Consider the following 19,946-nt stretch of genomic DNA (forward strand, 5'->3'; position numbering starts at 1 on the left):
ACTTATATGTACATATATTTACATTATATATATGGAAGACTAAAAAAAACCAAAATCTTGTATATATGTATGTATTTATCAATATATTATACATTTAACAATAAAATTTAAAATAAATTTAAAAGAAAATACACCCAAGTGTTAGACATTATTATAGTTTGGAATTAATTTAATTTTTTTCCTGAAAACCAAAAACCATAAAATGTTGCTGAGGGCATTTAATGAAGACTGGAATAAATGGAAAGATATATGATGTTGATGGGTTGGAAGATTCAATATGGTAAAAATAGCAATTCCCCCCAAATTGATTTTTAGATTCAATAAAATCCCAATCAATTTCCCAGCATGTTTGTGTGTGCATGTTTGTATATGTGGAAGGGGAGAGGACAATTGGCGTAAAATTTATATGGAAGTGCAAACATCCAAGAATATTCAAGACCGTCTTAGAGAAGAAATGAAGTTGAAGGTTTTACATGAGTAGATGTCAAGACTTATTATAAAGCTATAATAATTAAGCCAATGTAATGTTGGTGAGAGGAGAGACATATTGGCCAATGGAATAGACTAGAGTCCAGAAACAGATCCACACATATATAGTCAGCTAGAGCCACTGGTAGGGTATGTAGGACCCTGGGAAAATATGTTCTGTAGGGCTCCTAACTATATAAATAATTTGATTAAAATGTATTACAAAATGTATGGGCCTAAATGAGACATAAGGATTTTTGATGAAGATTTAGAATAATGGGTTGAGTGGGGCTGCTTCCCTGTTTGTTTATTATCCAATCAGTGCCTGTGAAGATTCTTCATAGGTCCAGACACTGTCTCTTCCTGTTCAGGGTCAGAAACCATCCATTTGTGATCATTTTTGTGATCCCTTTGCGATCACTATTTTCAACTGTGCTATTCTTGGCTGATTTCATATTTTCTACCACAAAGAAAAGATAGTGACTCTTTTTTTTTTTTGGACGGAATCTCACTCTGTCGCCCAGGCTGGAGTGCAGTGGCGCGATCTCGGCTCACTGCAAGCTCCACCTGCCGGGTTCTCGCCATTCTCCTGCCTCAGCCTCCTGAGTAGCTGGGACTACAGGCTCCCACCACACCCAGCTATTTTTTTGTATTTTTAGTAGAGATGGAGTTTCACCGTGTTAGCCAGGATGGTCTCGATCTCCTGACCTCGTGATTCGCCCGCCTCGGCCTCCCAAAGTGCTGGGATTACAGGCGTGAGCCACCGCACCCGGCCAATAGTGACCGTTAATATTCATAATACCAGGGCCATCAGAAACTTCATTGAGACACAATAGATCTTCTTGCTTTTTCAGTTCTCCACTACCGTTTATTCAGTGTTGGTTGCATCATCATTCATGAAGTTGAATTATTCGTGATGCTGAACCATTCATGATGCTGAGTCATCCATCATGCTGCTCATGACTATGGACTTCCAACATCTCTCTCAAAGGTTATTTCTATGTTTCGTTGAAGATTACCACAAATTCAAGTCTTATGCAGAATATGGAGGAAATTTTGTTGTCTAGACATGTTAAATTTACCATTCAGAATTTTATAGCTTAAATAAGGAACAAAATATCTTCCAATCATGTCTTCTCTTGAACTCCATAAGCTGTAGTAGTCAACACTGAAAATGATTACAGTCTAGGAATCACTTTCAATGTTGATTACAACCTTGCCTTCCATACCCTGTCAGCAGGGAGGAGGGTTCCATGGGTAGAGCAAAAATAAAATCCTCATTCATGTAAAGAATGTCTGTCTATTATCTGGGATGGCTTAAGACCAACCTGGGAGAGCATGACATCACCACATTGATCACAGGCAAAAAAAAAAAAAAAAAGAACATGAATCAATCGGAAGCGCCCATTTCCAGTGAGGAGCATTAGTCCTGGAAACCCTTAGAGGAGGTAGTTGAGACCACCCCATGGCGACTACCTGACATGTGGCAGGGAAGGGAAGGGGTGAGGTGACCACCCTGGTACCACTGCCTGGAGCAGACAGAGTAAAACATGCCTGCCACTGCCTCCTCTGCTGCACAGGAGCAACACCACAGTCAGATCATGGATGAGTGAGCCGACACAGGCCCACACAGGTGCAGCTTAAGACCAATTTAAGGTCAGCAGCGGATCAGGTGCTCCTCAGGGCATGTGTTTGGATTCTTATATAGTGGTAGAGGGTCGAAGAATACCTCAAAAGGGAGAACAGGAACAAAGCACATGCAGGTCCCCATCCTGGCTCAGGGCACCCAGACAACACTGTCAGCCACAGGAGCCTAAGGAAAATGGAAGGAAAGCACTTCAAATGGAGGGTGGTGGTGGGGTTCCCTGAGGCATGTGGCCTGGGGCAGGGGTTCTCTTGCCTGTATCTAAACATGGTACTGCAGTCATCGAATTTACAAAAAAAAAAAAGTGTTGTGTTGCAGGATATCCTAATTACCCTGATATGATCATTACACGCTGTATGCATACATCAAAATATAAAATGTACCCTATAAATATGTATAATTATATCAGTGAAAAAAGTTAAAAATTAAAAAGAATAGAAAAGGAAAAATGTGTTGCAGTAATGCCATTGGGGAAAAGATTGGTCTTTCCAACAAATGCTGCTAGAGCAAATGTGTGTACATCTATAAATAAATGAAACTGGACTCCCTCTTCATTCACAGAAAATCAATTCCACGGGGATTACAGACCAAAATAAAAAGGGTAAAGCAAGAAGATATATTTGGGACCTGGGAGCAGGCAAAGGTTCTTAAAAAGTACCAACCAAAAAGAAAAAGATCGATTAAATAGACTTTATTAAAATTTAGGTTGTTTTAATCAGAAAATATCATTAAAGGTGCAGAAAAGCAAGTAGATTTATAGACTTCTGCAACAAAACCTTGGTTTTAGAGAATTTTTATACATTAATTTGAAAAAAGGTAGATAACCCAACAATCCAATAACAAAAGAGTAAGATTTTTCAATTGTCATTTTCCAAGAGAAGATATTTAGACTAATCAAGTATGTAAAAAGTGGCCGGTATTGTCATCAGGGAAATATTAATCATCAGTGAAATGCAAATTAGAACCACAGTGAGGAACCACTATGTATCTACCTGAAGGGCTAACTGAAAAACAAATCACTGATACTATAAAAGCTTGCTGAGGATGTCAAGCAACAGAAACTCATGCATTAATAATGGGAATGTGCACTGGTACAGCTTCTTTTGAAAGCTATTTGACAGTATCTACTAATGTGTACCCAATGACCCAGCAATTCTACTCCTAGTGGAATACATGCTACAGCAATACATGTCCAAGAATGTTCAGTGCCATAGTATTAACACTAACTCTAAGCTAGCATCAACCCACATGTCCATCAGTGGTGGAATGGAAATATTGTGGAAGATTTATAACTATGGTAGAATACAAACAATTAAAAGAAAATGAACTACTATTAAATGCTATCATATGGATAAATTCACAGATATAATGCTGTGTGAAATGGCCAGCCACAAAGGAGTACACAATGTATGATTTCATATATATAAAGTTCAAAAACAGGAAAAAATGTAATCTATGGTGAGAGAAGTCAGAATAATGCTTGCATGTTGGGAGTGTGACTGGGAGAGGGCACAAAGGAGACTTCCGGAATGCTGGTAATATTATGTATCTGTATCCTAATCTGGATAGTGGTCATATAGGCATAATCATTTTACAAAAATTGGTCAAGCTTCACATCCACATGTATATTTATTACAGCACTATTAACAATAGCAAAGACTTGTAACCAACCCAAATGCCCATCAATGATAGACTGGATAAAGAAAATGTGGCACATGTACACCATGGAATATTATGCAGCCATAAAAAAGAATTAGTTCATGTCCTTTGCAGGGACATGGATTAAACTGGAAACCATCATTCTCAGCAAACTAACACAGGAACAGAAAACCAAACACCGCATGTTCTCACTCATAAGTGGGAGTTGAACAATGAGAGCACATGGGCAGAGGGAGGGGAACATCACACACTGGGACCTGTCAAGGGGTGAGGGGCTAGGGGAGGGATAGCATTAGGAGAAATACCTCATGTAGATGACAGGTTGATGGGTGCAGCAAAGCACTATGGCACTTAGTATACACCTATGTAGCAAACATGCACATTCTGCACATGTATCCTAGAACTTAAAGTATAAAAAAAAATTGGCCAAGCTTAAGATCTGTGCACTTTAATGTATATATAAAATGGTATCTATTTGTTATATCTGTGAAATAAGTTACAGAAAAATCAGCTTGGCCTCAGCAGAGCTACCCTTCGGAAATCTGAACAAATATTGTTCATGGGGCTTCTTTCTACATAAACTGCTTGAGTTATTCAAAATAATCTGGGTTCGCAAAAGGAAGAAAAACGATCAGGGTCCACATGGGTTGCAGCCAGGATTTAGGGGGCCCCTGCTGGCCCCTGACACCAGATGAAGACTTACAAAATTTAAAGGAAGGCACTGCAAAGTGTGGGACCCTCTGAGGGGTGGAGTTTGGGGCAAGGATCTATCACTCAGGTCTAAGAATAGTACTAGCCCTCGGATTTTAATTGTATAACCAAAAGCCCAAAGACAGTGGAAAAGTGTCTACTGAAGTTTAAGATGGAAATGATATGACCTAAAAATTGCATATTACTGTGTTCTTATTTTCATATGATGACTGTAGAAAAACATTGATATTTAATAATTCAAGAACTGTACCAATCCTTTGCCCTTCTTAAAGGAATTGCTTGAAATAGTCTCCATCCAACCTAGATTTGAATCAGGTTCATGTAAAAAATATATGTATATGTATATAATTAAACAAATGAAGTACAAATAATCAGAAAAGTTACAGCTGTAAACTGCTTATGAGTTTTTCATAAATCAGAATATTTTAGAGATGTTTTAGTATTTTTACGTAAAATAAAACAGATCAATATTTTCTAGAAAAACAACAGGATGACAATATTAATTTTAGGAAAAACTAAAGAGGATTAAATGAAAGAAGAATTATTAATAAATAAAAATTCCACAAAGAAATATAGTAATCATTATCTTTCAGGTGAGTTTTATCTATACATATACAAAAGCTCTTGGCAGAAGGGAAACAGAAACATGATTGTCATGGTAGATTCCTGTTCTTTATAATCTCATATAGAAAAACATAAGGACAAGAAGTTTGAATCATAGTATGAGGTTGGATTAGATTTATATTCAACTTTATATTGTTCAGGTAAAGTACATTTTCAAGTTACCATGAAACATTTAGTAAAATTATTATATACTCAATCACAAAGAGAATCTCAAAACATTCTATAATGTAAAATTGAACTGGTCATATTCTATGACTGTAATATAATGAATTGAAAAATTAACAGAGTTGAAATAGTAATTCTTCTAATCCTTGTAAATATTTTTCGAAATTTCTAAACATATATGTCAATGAAAACGCCAAGTCCACAATAACAGATTTAAGAAAAAGTCTGTTATTAAGAAAAAGAATAACAAGGCCGGGCTTAGTGGTTCATGCTTGTAATCCCAGCACTTTGGGAGGCTGAGGAGGTGAGGAGGGTGGATCACAAGGTCAGGAGTTCAAGACCAGCCTGGCCAAGATGGTGAAACCCCGTCTCTACTAAAAATACAAAAATTAGCTGGGCATGGTGGCAGATGCCTGTAACCCCAGCTACTTGGGAGGCTGACGCAGAGAGTTGCTTGAACCCGGGAGTCAGAGGTTGTGATGAGCTGAGATCATGCCACTGCACTACAGCCTGGGCGACAGAGCGAGAATCTGTCTCAAACAAAAAAAAAAAGAAAAAAAGTAACAATACTATATATCAAATCTTCAGGATTAAGGCAATGCTCTACTGGAGAAAAAAAAACTCATAGCCTTAAGGGCTGTCATTATTAATGAAAATAAATGAACTAATCATTGAAGTCAAGAAGTTAGATATATACCAACAAAATACACTTTGGGAAAGAAGTATGTAGTAATGAGTCTAAAATCAGGAATTACTGAGTTTAAAAACAAATTTTAAAAACCTCATAGGATAAACGTAGAAGATGGTTCCGTGAAGAAAATAGCACTATGAAAAACAAACAAAAGAACCTGACAAATTGATTTAACCATCATAAGAAAGGCATTAGAATTAAGAAAAAATATGTAACAGCAGATACGGAGGAGGTCATAAAATTATGAGAATATTATGGAAAATTCTTTGATGTTAAATTGGAAAGATATATTGTTCAAGGAAAGTAAAAGGGGCCAAAATTGATACAATAATAAATAGACCAATAACCTTGGAAAAAATCAAAATAATTCAAAACACCTTATGCCAAAGAATTTTCCAGGTAAACTTTCTTCAAACTTTCAAGAAACAGATAATTTCTATGCTATTCTACTTCAGAATATTACTGATTCTCAATTCATCTTATGAAACTTACATATCTCAAGACCAAATATTAAAAATTTGGAAGCTTAAGAATTACATTTGATTATAAATAAAAAGCTCAAATAAAATGTTAGCGAACAAAATTAAACTCAAGTATTGTTCATCATATCCTTGAAATGCATTTTTAATATTAGAAAGTCTATTTATTCAATGAGTGACATAAAAATTTTAAAAGATGTGATAACATATAACATGTACTTCTAAAAAAGCAAAACTCTTCGGAGACTTGGATTAAATTGATTCTTCCTCACGATCAGGAATATTTATTCGAAACCTATGTTTGCAAGTGAACTGAATAAGGACCACTGTTTAAAATTTTTTTGTTTTGGCCTGTACAGTATTGGGAAAATGATTTGTTATGGACATTTTATAATTGGGAGATTTCATATAAAATCAGATATTGTCTCATATGCAACAAAAAAAGATGAGGGTTAGGATGTTAACAGTAAGCTCACATTTCATATGATATAATAGGCTTAAGCTAAGTATCTGCTGTGCAGCTCACATTAGAAGGAGCACTGTCCAGTTTGTCAGTCTCCACCAAGCTCTATTGTCTTATAGCTGGCCTGCTCCATTTATTCCTGTTATCTGTGCAACCTCCTGAGGCATATGCATTTATATATGTCTTTTCCAATATTAAACTTAGTAACCAACATTATGTTTATTGGTGTAATATGTAAGAGGTTATTCTTATTCCTTTGAGAACAAGTCAAAAAAGCCATCTATGACCTTTACAAGGTAACTTTTTGTTATTTTTGTTAGAATCATGTTTTTGGAGACAGGATCTCACTGTTGTTCAGATTGAGTGCAATGGCACGTTCAGGGCTCACTGCAGCCTCCACCTCCTGAGCTCAAGCAATCCTCCCGCCTTAGCTCCCCCAAATAGCTAAGACCACAGGCACACCACCATATTCGACTAATTTTTCTTGAATTTTTAGTAGAGACAAGGTCTCACTATGTTGCCCAGGCTGGTCTCAAACTCTTGAGCGCAAGCGATCCTCCCGCCTCTGCATCCCAAAGTGCTGGGATTACAGGCATGAACCACTTTACCTGGCCGGTTAGTTAACTTTTTGAAAGCTGTGGGCAATAGAAGAGACAAAAACCCTAAGAAAGGAGGTTTTATTACTGGAAAGAAAAAGGCAAAATACAATATTTTTAGCTGGTATGATTTTATACCCTCATTACACACACGCACTCAAACTTCCCCACCAAATATAAGCTTGTAAATAATAGGATAGTTTAACAAATTGGCTGATTAGAAGATAAAGATTTCTAAAATTAGTAACCATTTTTCTTATATTCCAGCAATCTCTGATTAAACAATACAATGACAGGATGATTGTATATAGCAACAAAAATTTTAAAATACAATGAATGTGCAGGAACAATATGAAAAAACTATAAAAGTTTATTGAGCGATATAAAGGAATACTTGGACAAATGGATATATATATCAAGTTCCTAGAAATTATAAAAATGTCAATTCTTTCCATTTAAATTTATGATTTTAATGTAATCCCAATGAAAATTCTAAAGAACTGTTTTCTAGAATAAAATTTTAAATGAAGTGCATCTGGGTTTGTAAACAAGTAAGAATGGAGAAAAATTCTGAAAAAGCTGTTTAAAGTGGGAGAATCTTAAAAGAGTTCAGAACCTTTTCCCTAATAATTTCATTTCTACCAATGTATTTTAATAAAACAATAAGAAACATAAATAAAGGTTTATTTGTAATATGCTCTTTACTACAATACTAATAATGTTGAAAAATTAGGTTCATTAAAAACATCCACCACAATGTGGAAATGGTTAAATAAACTATGGTTTGTCCATATGAGAGACTCTTAGGCATTTATTAAATGTCATGCTTGTGAAGGATTTTTAAATGACATGTGATAAAGCTCATGATGTAATGCTATGTGAAAAAAAGAATAAAAAGAATATATAAAATTCTATGTTCAGCATGATTCCAGTCTAAAAATTCTTAAGGTGATGGAATTACAGGTGATTTTTATTTTCAATGTTTTATGTATTTCTAAAGTTTATAAAATGAGAATGCATTTTATAATTAGAAAAGAATATAAGTTTTGTCTTTTTAAGAGAAAAATAGTTCTTACCCAGAAATGGCTTTAGTAGTGGGGTGATAATTTTGGACAAAGTCACAAAACACATTTCAGTGGAGGCTGCCTATATTCGCTTTTCCCTCTCCTTATGACCTTTTCTGTTGGTAGGTAATTTGTGTAACAGCTATTTAAGGAAGATAAGCATTAACCCACATTAGTTTTCATCAAACAGGGCCTTTCCTTTATTAGGTCAAATGAGAAAGTACTGTTTACATGTAATGCAAATCCCCTTGTCAATACATCTCCATATTCCTGTATGTAAGCTCCAACTTTTGTATTTTTAATAAGATCTTATCTCCCTCATAGTCTAGCAACTGTTGGATCATTTAGAGACCATCCTGTAGTGTTTATGACAGCACAGTTGGTTGCCATGGAAAGAACTGAGCTGTCCTCAATCCCATAACAAATATGGGTTTGAAGCTGTTGATTTGGCTAACTTCAGAGCCTCTGTGAACCCTGGGAGGTCTGAGTTTCTAATTTTCTTAAACTTATGGAAGTTTATTTATTGTTGACAATGTAAAACTCTGTTTTGTTTCTTGTTTCTTTCATTTTATTAATCAAAAAAATTTTTTTAAAGACTGAAAATTCTGCTTATATACCACGCTATTCTGTCACAATAAGTTTGGTGTGTTTTAAAACCATTATGTATGGCTTGTTACATATACATACATACATACATATAAAAATATAGTTGTATTTTTTCATAAGATTTTATAAAAATCATGTATATGTACATCTACATACATATACTTCTCCATAAAATAAAAACAGGAAAACATAAAAATACTATTTCTCAGATTTATGTCTACAATCTACTGGGAATATCAGTAAAATTCTTTATTTTGATAATTTCACGAAAGTAGAAAGGATCATATGTAGTGTGACTCCATAATTTATTGTTTAAACTTGGACATTATTGAGACTGGAAATCACTAATAATAATTAAGCAGGATTGATGTGTAAACCCAAGCAATTTTGAACAGAGTGGGATTCTGGGTCACCCTAATCAGAAGATGTCATATATGGGATGTGTTACACGTTGGATTGTGCCATCCAAAAATTCATATGTTGAAGTCCTAATGGCCAGGACCTCAGACTGTGAACTGATTTGGAAATAGGGTTGTTGCAGACGTAATCAGTTAAGATGAGGTCATACTGAAGTATGTTGGACCCCTAATCCAATATGACTGGTGTCCTTATTAAAAAGGGAAACTTAGACATGCACACAGGGAGAAGGCTGTGTGAAGATGAAGGCAGAGATCAGAGTGATGCAGCAGAAGCCAAGAAACACCAAAGACTGCCAGCAAACCACTAGAAGCCGGGAGAGAACCGATCCTCCCTCACTGCTCTCAGAAGAAAGTAACCTGAGGATATCTTGGTTTCAGACTTCTGTCCTCCAGAACCATGAGCCATTACATTTCTGTTTGGAACACACAGTGTGTGGTACTTTGTTGAGGCAGTCCCAGCAAACTGATTCAGGATGCTCAACAACTTGCCACTGAATATCCCTCTAGCCAACACCAACAAGTGTTCAAGACTTCCTCTTTCAAGATGGCCAAATAACAACTTTTTCATTCTTTATGCAAAAGTTATCGACCAACAGCAACCACAGCAAGAAACATGCATACACTCCATTTCTAATGGTACCCAGAACCTCTGTAGTCCTGAGCCATAGAACAAAGAAGAGAGAGAGACAGGAGCACAAACTGTCTGCAGAGGGCTACGCTTAGTAGATGAGGCAATTCACTCCACAGAACCTAGGGAAAGTCTGGGGAATAGGGTACCAGTTTCTGGCAAAAGTTGGAGGGATGGATGCTAAAAATGGGAGGTCCCTTAAAAGTTCATATAGAACTATAGACCCCAGAATTGTTTCCATCAATTGATGCAGTCAGCTGAATGCACCCACCCCACCCTCAACAGGAGACAGGAGTTTACGCCCTGAAGAGATTGAATCAGAAAGCTCTGAATTTGTGGCCAATTGGCACAAAGCAGGTAGAGATGGGCTGAGGGAAAGGAAAGCTAGGAAGGAAGAGCACACCACCCCAGTCCTCTTTTCCCACATCTCAGAACGTGGCCAGGCCTTCACCCACAGCTAAGACCTTGGAATAGCCTTCTTCGGGTACCCTGAACCACCTACAGGAGGGATGTGAAGGTACAGTTGCATGGGAGTACCTGACCACAATGCAGTGATGCCCAGTCATTCCACAGCGAGGCACTGCTTCCCACAGAGGTCTCAGTCAGGTGTTCAGTGCCTCATTCTTAAATCGAATTGGACAGCTAGCAACAAATGGTACTGAGGGAAGCCTGCACCAGGAAAGACAGTGTCTAAAATACACAGGAAAGCAAAGGAGCTTGGAGGAGACAGACATTGCAAGAAGAGAAGAAAACTTCTTAAAAGCAAACTATAATACTCTCAGAGACATGGTATCCATGAAACAGATGAGGGAGATATAAAAAGAAAAAGAGTTCTAGTCAATTAAAAATATGATAGCAGAAATAAAATATTCCGTTAAAAGGCCAGAGACAAAGTGAAGGAACTCTTCCAGAAAGTAGAATAAAAACACAGAGATGAAAAACAAAAGGGAAAAGATGAGAAAATTAAAGAATCAATTAAATACCATACTAATGAGCATTATGGAAAGAAACAAAATAGGTGCAAATTATCTCTATATACATTTTTTTTTAATAACTGAGCAACAGGAGCCTTCCAAGTGTCAAACCAGTGAATTAAGAGAAGACTCATGCTATGGCACATCATTTTGAAACTTGGAATACAGGGGATAAAATAATATTCTAAACATTTCCAAAGATAGAGTAAAGCATCATCTGCAAAACATCAGGAATAAGGGCAGTGACCTTTCCATTTGCACCACTGAAAGCTGGAAGACAATGAGCAATGACTTCATGTTCTCAATAAAAATAATATTTTAACTTAAATTTGATACCCAGTGAAACTATCAATCAACTTTGAGGGTTGAATAAAGGTATTTTCAGATATGGAAGGTCTCAGAAAAAGTTCCGTCCCATGCATTTTTTCCTCAGGAAGCTCTCAAAGGATGCTACACCAATATAAGGGAGTATGCCAAGAAAAGAGAAGATGTGGAATCCTGGAAAGAAGGGATCTAATACCGCGGAGGTGCAAAAGGAAATACCAGGACAATAGCTGTGCATGAGACCTAGTGAGCAGCTAGGCAAACTGAAGCAGGTGGATGAGATGAGGGATGACTCCAGAAAAACAAAATGAAACTGACAGAGCAATTTCTAGATTTGACTCTGGAAAACTGTATTGAGAGGCCCTTTACAAAACTGTTGGGGTGTGTGAAAAGATTTGGCAGGGGTGAAAAAAAAACAGACCCCTAAGTGAATGAGAATACGAGGCAACTATTAACTCCAAGAAAAATAAAAAGCTTTGCAAGAAAAATTAAATCATAAAACACGACTTTGCTGGAAAGCCCAGCAATATAGGAAACAACATGTTCATAGTCATAATAATGAACGTTGATTAGGGAGTGAACAAAAAATTGAGGTAGTAGAAAGGAAAGGAAAAAGGGTATATAGAAGAACTGAAATGTTGTTCACTATAACAGATAATGTCCAAATAGATAAATCAAGAAATATAAGTATGTTCATTAGAAATACAGAAGTAAATATCAAAAGAAACAGCTAAAAAAGTTGAAAGTGGTTGCCTTCAGGGTTTTAGAGAGAAAGAGAGAAACAGTGTCTCTGTGTGTGTGTGTGTGCACGTGTGTGTGTGTAAAGGGGAGGGAGAATGGAGTAGCTGCTGTTTTTTATTAAAAGCTTCTTAGCACAATCTGATTTTTAAATAATGTATGTGAATTATAGTGACAAAAATTTTTTTAAAGAAAGAGCAGTAAAACTATATTTGAAAGAAGAAAGTCTAGAAACAGCATGTGTTAGTAGAAGTCTTCATTGACATAAGGTGAATAAATGACTATCAACCAAGAGTGGTTTCTACTTTCTTTCTTTTGGAGACTTTTACTAGCAGGCACCTAATTCCTGTGTTTTGTTTTTACTCATGAGTTGAACAGAGTGATGGATATATATCCATCACTATAATATCCATAGATATTATATCAAACTTAAAACTAGATAATTACATTGTCTTAATAGGTGGAGTAAGACATTATTAAATCCCAAAGACTCTCATTGTCATCATCACTTTACTATGAAGGTAAATAGTTATAAACTGCAGTTGTGGTATATTGTGAATTTTTGTTGTAACAAAGAAGATTTAATGCAAAAGAGCTCTTTTGCCTCAATCTCTGTATATTTTATTCCCTGTTTCTAAGGGCATTACATTTAAATAGCAGCCATAGCCTAATAATAATTTTGTATGCAGTAAATGTTTTAACATTCTCCTTTAAATTATGAATAAAGATAATCTCCTTTATGAACAATAAATGAACTCATACATAACCGTAAGCCATAAGATTATTTTCCTTATTTCACTTCTTTCTCAATGGAAATTATAAAGTTGGTAATAGAAACTCTTTCCAGGAGCATCATAATTGCTAAACTTGGAATTGCAGGTACTCAATTGCTATCAGCTGAGTGTCACACATGCCATAACTTTACAAGTTTGACTGGGGTCATGCAAAGATAATCAGGGTTATAATGCTAATGCTTTCATTTACTAGCTGGGTGACAATGATCAAGCAGGTCACTGCATGCTTTTCATCCTCCACATGCATATATATTAAAGGAGTGAGAATACCAGCTATAGCAAATAGTTTCTTTACATGCACCAACTTCAGTGAATGGTAGAGGCTACCCAGAGCTCTGTTTTAAGAAGAATTATGAGACTGTATATGTCTGGGTTCAATTAGAAATTGCTGAGATTGATTAGTTATGTCTGGAGATTGATTAGTTATGTCTGCCTTAAACAGTAACTAGGAAAAGTGCCTATCCTGACTCCATGTATTTGTCAAGCCTAGATTAGATTGTCTGGAAGATTAACTTCAGGCTCTATTATTATTATATTCTATTCCAGCCTATGATTTTTATTTTCTACATTGAGCCAATAAGACTTACCATTCTTTCCTCTTTTTCTTCACGGTGCATTTATTAGATTATAGAGCTAATAAATTAGATCTATGGATCTTAAGAAAAATGTATATAGTGCTTTTAGCCACTTAAACAAAGAACAGTTGTGTCAAATAGCGTTTTTTAATGAACCAAGCCTGTTAATTTTGTGGAACATTATACAAGGAATGTTTGCTTTATAGACCAAATTTTTTTCTCCATCAACTTTAGTGTTTTTAATGAATCCTCTTTTTAAAACATAGATCATATGTAGTTGAAGAAATCAAGTCTACTACAAGGGGAAAAATGTTAGTTATTGTACACATCTCTCAACAGGCAGACTTGCTTGATCTGGGATAAGCTGATGAGTTTTAACTATCACAAACGGAATTTCCTGATAGTCCTCTGAAATGGGTTTTCATAAAATTTGGTTATTTTCCTTTTCTTTTCTTTGTAATCATGACAACCTGTGAAACTGAGAAACTGGCCCATCTGAGGTCATTCTGGGAGAAAAACCATTTTCAGATGAAGCTAGGTTCTTCTGACTCTGATATCTTACTCCAGGCTTTGTTCTAAGGTGATGCATGTGACTGCCTTCATGCTGGCCATCTCCAATAAGCCAGAGCCAGCAACTCTAGCCCTGTAGAGATTTCTTTCCAGGAATAGATCTGTTTTGCCTAGTGATGTTAAGCTGAGTATATACATGTCCATTAATAAAATGTGAAAACAGAAAATAAAGGTTCTAACACATGACCTTTATCTTTTGCTTTGCCAATATATATATACTTTAAAATTGCAATATATAGTACTTAACTTTCACTATCAAAATGTAGAAGAAAAGCACAAGAATTGATGCAAAAACAGTCATTCAAACATCTAAGTACAAAGTACAGAGCCTTCCTTGAACATTTCAGCTGCTATCAATTATTGCTAATTGAGCTCTGGTTTTCCTTATCAAGTCTAAATCCGTTTCTAGAGGGAGAAGCTCTCCAGTGGTGCTTTGTAAGTTTACAGTGGCAATGTCGGCTGAACTGGAACACTTGCCATATTATCCTGCTTTTGCCACTTAGGTGTTTATGGTGTTTAAAAATAATCACTATTCAAATTAGTCCAGCTAGGATTTTATCTGTTCTTCTGCCTGATAATTCTTAGGGAAAACATAGTCCTTTTACCTTCAGTAGTGGCTGCCCAGTACTTTTTGAACACCTTTTTATATGCAAGAAATCATCTTCCTTACGTGCCCTACATCCCTTAGGGAGAAAATAGGAAACTTTCTTCCCAGCCACCTTGTAGCTGGACACAGGCATGTGACCCACACTCCACCAATCACTGTACTTAAATGTGACTTGTGTTACTATTTGAGGGAGGGGCTCTGTGGAATCAGTTTGGCTGTTGGGGTGGTATTCTAGGCATCCAGGACACCAGGGTTGGAAAGTTGGACTCCTGGGTAAAAGTGGCAGGATGGTTGTTTGGTGCAGTTATGTCCTGGCAGCTGAGCAAAGAGGAGCCTCCACTGCTTGGCATTGGCATAACCTTTGGTGTTTTCCTCCTCGGATCAGTTTTGGACATGGTTTTGGACATTGTTTCTGGAATCCTCAAGCCTGGTTCTCCAGACATTTAGCAATTCCATGAGAGACGCAATATTTCTTCAGTGAACTCTTTTTGTGCTTGGTCTTTTGAATTAGAATTAGTTCCATTATTTGAAATTAAGAACCTTGGCTAATACGTTGTTCTTCCAGGAGAACGTTCTTTCTATATATAAGATTTTTGCCAGGAAATTTTGCATCTTCCTCTGGAATAATCACAGAAGCATATCATCTTCCTTTGGAATGATTAAGAAAAATCATGACGTGAACTTGCTATGTGGAATCTAGAAAAGTCGAATTCATGGGAGCAGAAGTGGAGGGGAACTGAAGAAATGTTGCCCAAAGGACACAAAGTTTCAGTTATGCAGGATGAATACTGCCAGAGATTTAATGTACACCCTGGTGACTATGGTTGATAATACTGTATAGCATACTTGCAATTGGCAAAGGGAGTAGATCTTCAAATGTTCTCTCCCTCCCTCCCCCGGACCGCATGTATATACGCAGTAACTAAGTGAAGAGATGGACATGTTAATTAGCTTGACTGTAGTAATCAGTTCACTGTGTAGTAAATAAAATTAACAAAAAAGGAAAAACAATGACAATATAGATTGCCTTTGATTTTTCCTATGCATGACTTGGAAATTTAGCATATATTTATTGAGTACCTACCACATGTGACCCTGTGCTGATGCTAGGATGCCATGGGAGGTGGTAGAGAATATAAAGGGGAGTAAACCAAGCTCATAGTTTTAATTTAAAACAGTTCTGTGTAAAATTATTAAATTACTCTTTAATTACTCCAGCAATTCCCAGAAGTCTTTTTTAAACAAATATAGCCTCAAGCCTCTTGCAGAGATGCTTTTACTTCCTACATATTTATATTTATTTTTATTGTGCATTTAAAAAACATTTTTCCCAAGTATCTATTGAGGGATGAATGGACAAACAAAACAAAGTGTAATACACACACACACACACACACACACACACACAAACAGACACAAACACAGGAATATTATTTAGCGTTTAAAATGAAGGAAATTCTGACACGCTGCAACAAGGATTAACCTTGAAAATATGCTAAGTTAAACATGCCAGTAACAAAGGGGCAGATAGTGTTTGATTCCACTTATATGAGGCACCTACAGTGGTCAAATTCGTAAAGGCAAAAAGTACAATAGTAGTTGCCAGGGGCTGAGGGGAGGGGAGAATGAGAAATTATTAGATAGTGGAGACAGAGTTTGTTTGGGAAGATTTTTTAAAGTTCTGGAAATAGATACCGGGGATAGTTGCTCAATTATGTGAATGTACTTAATGCCACAAAATTGTACACTTAAAACACTTAAAATGGGCCAGGCGCAGTGGCTCACGCCTGTAATCCCAGTTCTTTGTGAGGCAAAAGTGGGCGGATCATGAGGTCAGGAGTTCGAGACCAGCCTGGCCAATATGGTGAAACCCCGTCTCTACTACAAAATGCAAAAATTAGCTGGGCGCAGTGGCACGTGTAGTCCCAGCTACTTGGGAGGCTGAGGCAGGAGAACTGCTGGAACCCAGGAGGTGGAAGTTGCAGTGAGTTGAGAGCTCGCCACTGCATCATTCCAGCTTGGGTGACAGAGCGAGACTCTATGGAAAAAAAAAAAAAAAAAGTTAAGATGGTAAATTTTATGTTACTTATTTCTTATCACAAGAAAAATGCTTTTTAACCAAACAGAATATAAACTCTTATGAACAGGGCTAGGGAACTGATTTTCTCCTAATCACTAAGAAAATTCTACCTGAGAGGCAAGGGCCTAGGAGTTGGAGAGCTGGGCTCCTGTTCGGTGCCAGCTCTGTGGTTAGCTAGCTATGTGAACTCCACTCAACCTTGCCAAGCCTCAGTCTCTTCATCTTTCAAATGAATAAGAGTGGGGAGGGGCACCGCATATCTCAGTGCGCTGATTTCCATTTAACCACAGATTTAGAACCAAGGCGGCTTGGCTTCAAATAGTCAACTCCTCTGCTGGCAAATAAACAGATCTTTGGGAAACTGTACTTGTCTTCTGGAGAAATGGTTTCTTTCAGTAGGTTCTCACAGAGCAAATCTAAGCACCAACAATGTAGAGTTTTGAGAATGCAGAGTATTTCCTGAACTCATAATCCTTCCCTCCTCGAAACTGTCTACAATGTAGGAATTCAGTTCCCATCCAGATTTACAGATGTAAATCTTCAGTTACCTAATAAAATGGAGAGAAGAAAATCATGTGATTATATTTTGAATCTAGTAATACTAATGAATTCAAAGCCAGACTTCATTTTAGAGGGTTTTTATAAAAAGTTCTATTTTCCAATCTAATGCTTGGTGTTGAGTCTTGAAAACTTAAGGTAATGCAAACCCTATCATTTCCACCTCTAAAAATTCTATCAGAGTCTCTAAGAATCTATGTTTAGGCTCCTTACACAACAGCAAACATGGAAACAATATTTATTGTCCACAACTTTCCTAGGTAGATCAAATTGTTCAACACAGAACTGGCATTCTACTGGCAAGTGCCTGGTTACCAGCTAAATAGTTGGGTACACCCAGTAGGCCTGCAGATAGAGAAAGCTTTCAAGACCAGTCTGGATGCAAACAATCTCTGGGAATCAATTGCCTAGGACTATCTCAATGGTAGGAGAAGTCTGCCTCAAGGAAATGTGTATTGTTCTTGAAAATGCCAGACACCAGTAGGAAACACAAACACAGACTCAAAAGAAGCAGGGAACAGCAGACTGAATAAACAGCACATGCACACCCATTTTCCTAGGAAATATGTGTCCAAGACTGAAGAGTTGTGGTGCAGTCTTATCTGTCATTTACATCTTAAAGATAGGTGAGCCTTGGATAATATCGTGCTTGTGCCCCACAGGAGGCTGCCAAATATTATCATAGATCATCCACTAGAGGGTGACAACCACATATGCTTAGGGATGGATGACTGTAGACACAGTGCACATTCCATAGTCCTGAGAAGAGTTTCTTGAAGCTCATCCGCCTAAGTGGTTGGACTTTCACTTTGGAGTCGCCCATAAAAAGGAGAGAGGGAAACTACACATCTTTTCCATACTTATGGCCTAGGTTGTCTCTCCTTTTCAGACTTAGTTAAGAAAAAATTAAATTTATATACGAATTTTTTTTAAGTAGAAGGAACACCTCCTATCACATTAAATAGGAGGTGAGTATCTCTAACAGTTGGGAGAAGGACATGCTGAGATTTTTTTCCTATTACTATTATGGATCTTTGGGACAGTTTCAGTAAGTACTTTCAGGGGGTACTTGGTTTTTCCAACTTGAGAATGGGGGCTATTCATTATAAATCTTAGAACAAAATTCTGAGAGCAAAGTAGATAGAGGAATATAGAACCTTTTATTAGAAGGTTTTTGTGTCTTTCCAGGATAATTATTACAAGTAATATCAATATATACCAACTAATATGCATGAGATAAGATGGCAGGTCTGAGTCTTGGTTGGGATGTGGGTCTGGAATCTTGGATTATGGACATAAGAAATATTATGAACACTCATTGAACACCCAGGCAGCAAGCTCAAGCCCAAGCACACACCACAGAAGCTTTCGAATAGTTTGGATGTATTCTAATTTGTGTTTCTCCCAAGCTACTTTTGTAGGTAGTCATTTAGGCAGCCCTTCATAGAGCTCTGGGTCTTTTCCTGAACTTTCCACAAAAATGTTTCAGCTTTAGGAAGAGGTTTTGGGAAACCAGAATGTTTCCGTTACTGTACGGTTAAACCTTTTGTTCTCTACTTAGACAAATATACTGAGTACTCATTTTTGTTTTTTTTAAGAGACAGTAGCTTTTATAACAGGCTCGAACATAAGCTCCTGTGAGCTATGTACATAGTAAGTCCTCCGTAGCTCTTGGATATATAATCCATGGTTAGTATAAAATTATCATAATTTTAAATAAGACAAGCCATCATTCTTTGAGTGATGTGTTTGAGTGATGCTTCTTGATACTTCTTTCAGCTTAAACGTAGAAATCATGATCACACCACTGCACTCCAGCCTGGGTAACAGCGAGACTCTGTCTCAAAAAAATAAAAATTAAAACTAAAATAAACATAGAAACCAGATTTTCTTTGGTTTCCTCTGTCGGTGACTTTGGCTGTTTCTCTTCTGCATGTTCGTTGATGCTTCTCCTTGCCTTTGTGTTTAGTGTTTTTAGCAGGCGGTGTTTATAATAGACTAAAACTTTGGGAGCCAGACAGACCTGGGTTCAGTGGGTTTACATTGCTGGGTTTTATAAGGATTAGAAGCAAATATATGTACAGTGCCTGGCACAAAATATATAAACAAAATGTTGTTTGTTAGTTATTAGTACTAGCTGTATTAATAATAATGATGATACTATATATAATATATTATACATTTGTATATATAATAATATATATTTGTATATTTTATATATATAAAATGATAATATTGGAAAGCTAGAGGGTGCAGTGAAGGGATGGCAGGTGAGCGTGGTATAAGTCTGAATTTGGCCTTCTGGTTATTTGCAAGTTCTCTTCCAGCAAATATTTGTTGTGTACCTTCCATAAGCAGCATTGTTCTAGGCACTGGGGACCAAGTGAAAAACCAGACCAAGTCCCTGTCCTAGGAACAGTATCTGCTGTTTACATTGTCATATAGGAAGGAGCAGTGCACTTAGCAAGAGAATTTTTTAGTAGCGCTGTTTCGGGGCCTGCTTCTATT

The sequence above is a fragment of the Hylobates moloch genome, unplaced genomic scaffold (genome assembly GCF_009828535.3).
Source record: "Hylobates moloch isolate HMO894 unplaced genomic scaffold, HMol_V3 SCAFFOLD_5, whole genome shotgun sequence".
NCBI classification, from domain to species: domain Eukaryota; kingdom Metazoa; phylum Chordata; class Mammalia; order Primates; family Hylobatidae; genus Hylobates; species Hylobates moloch.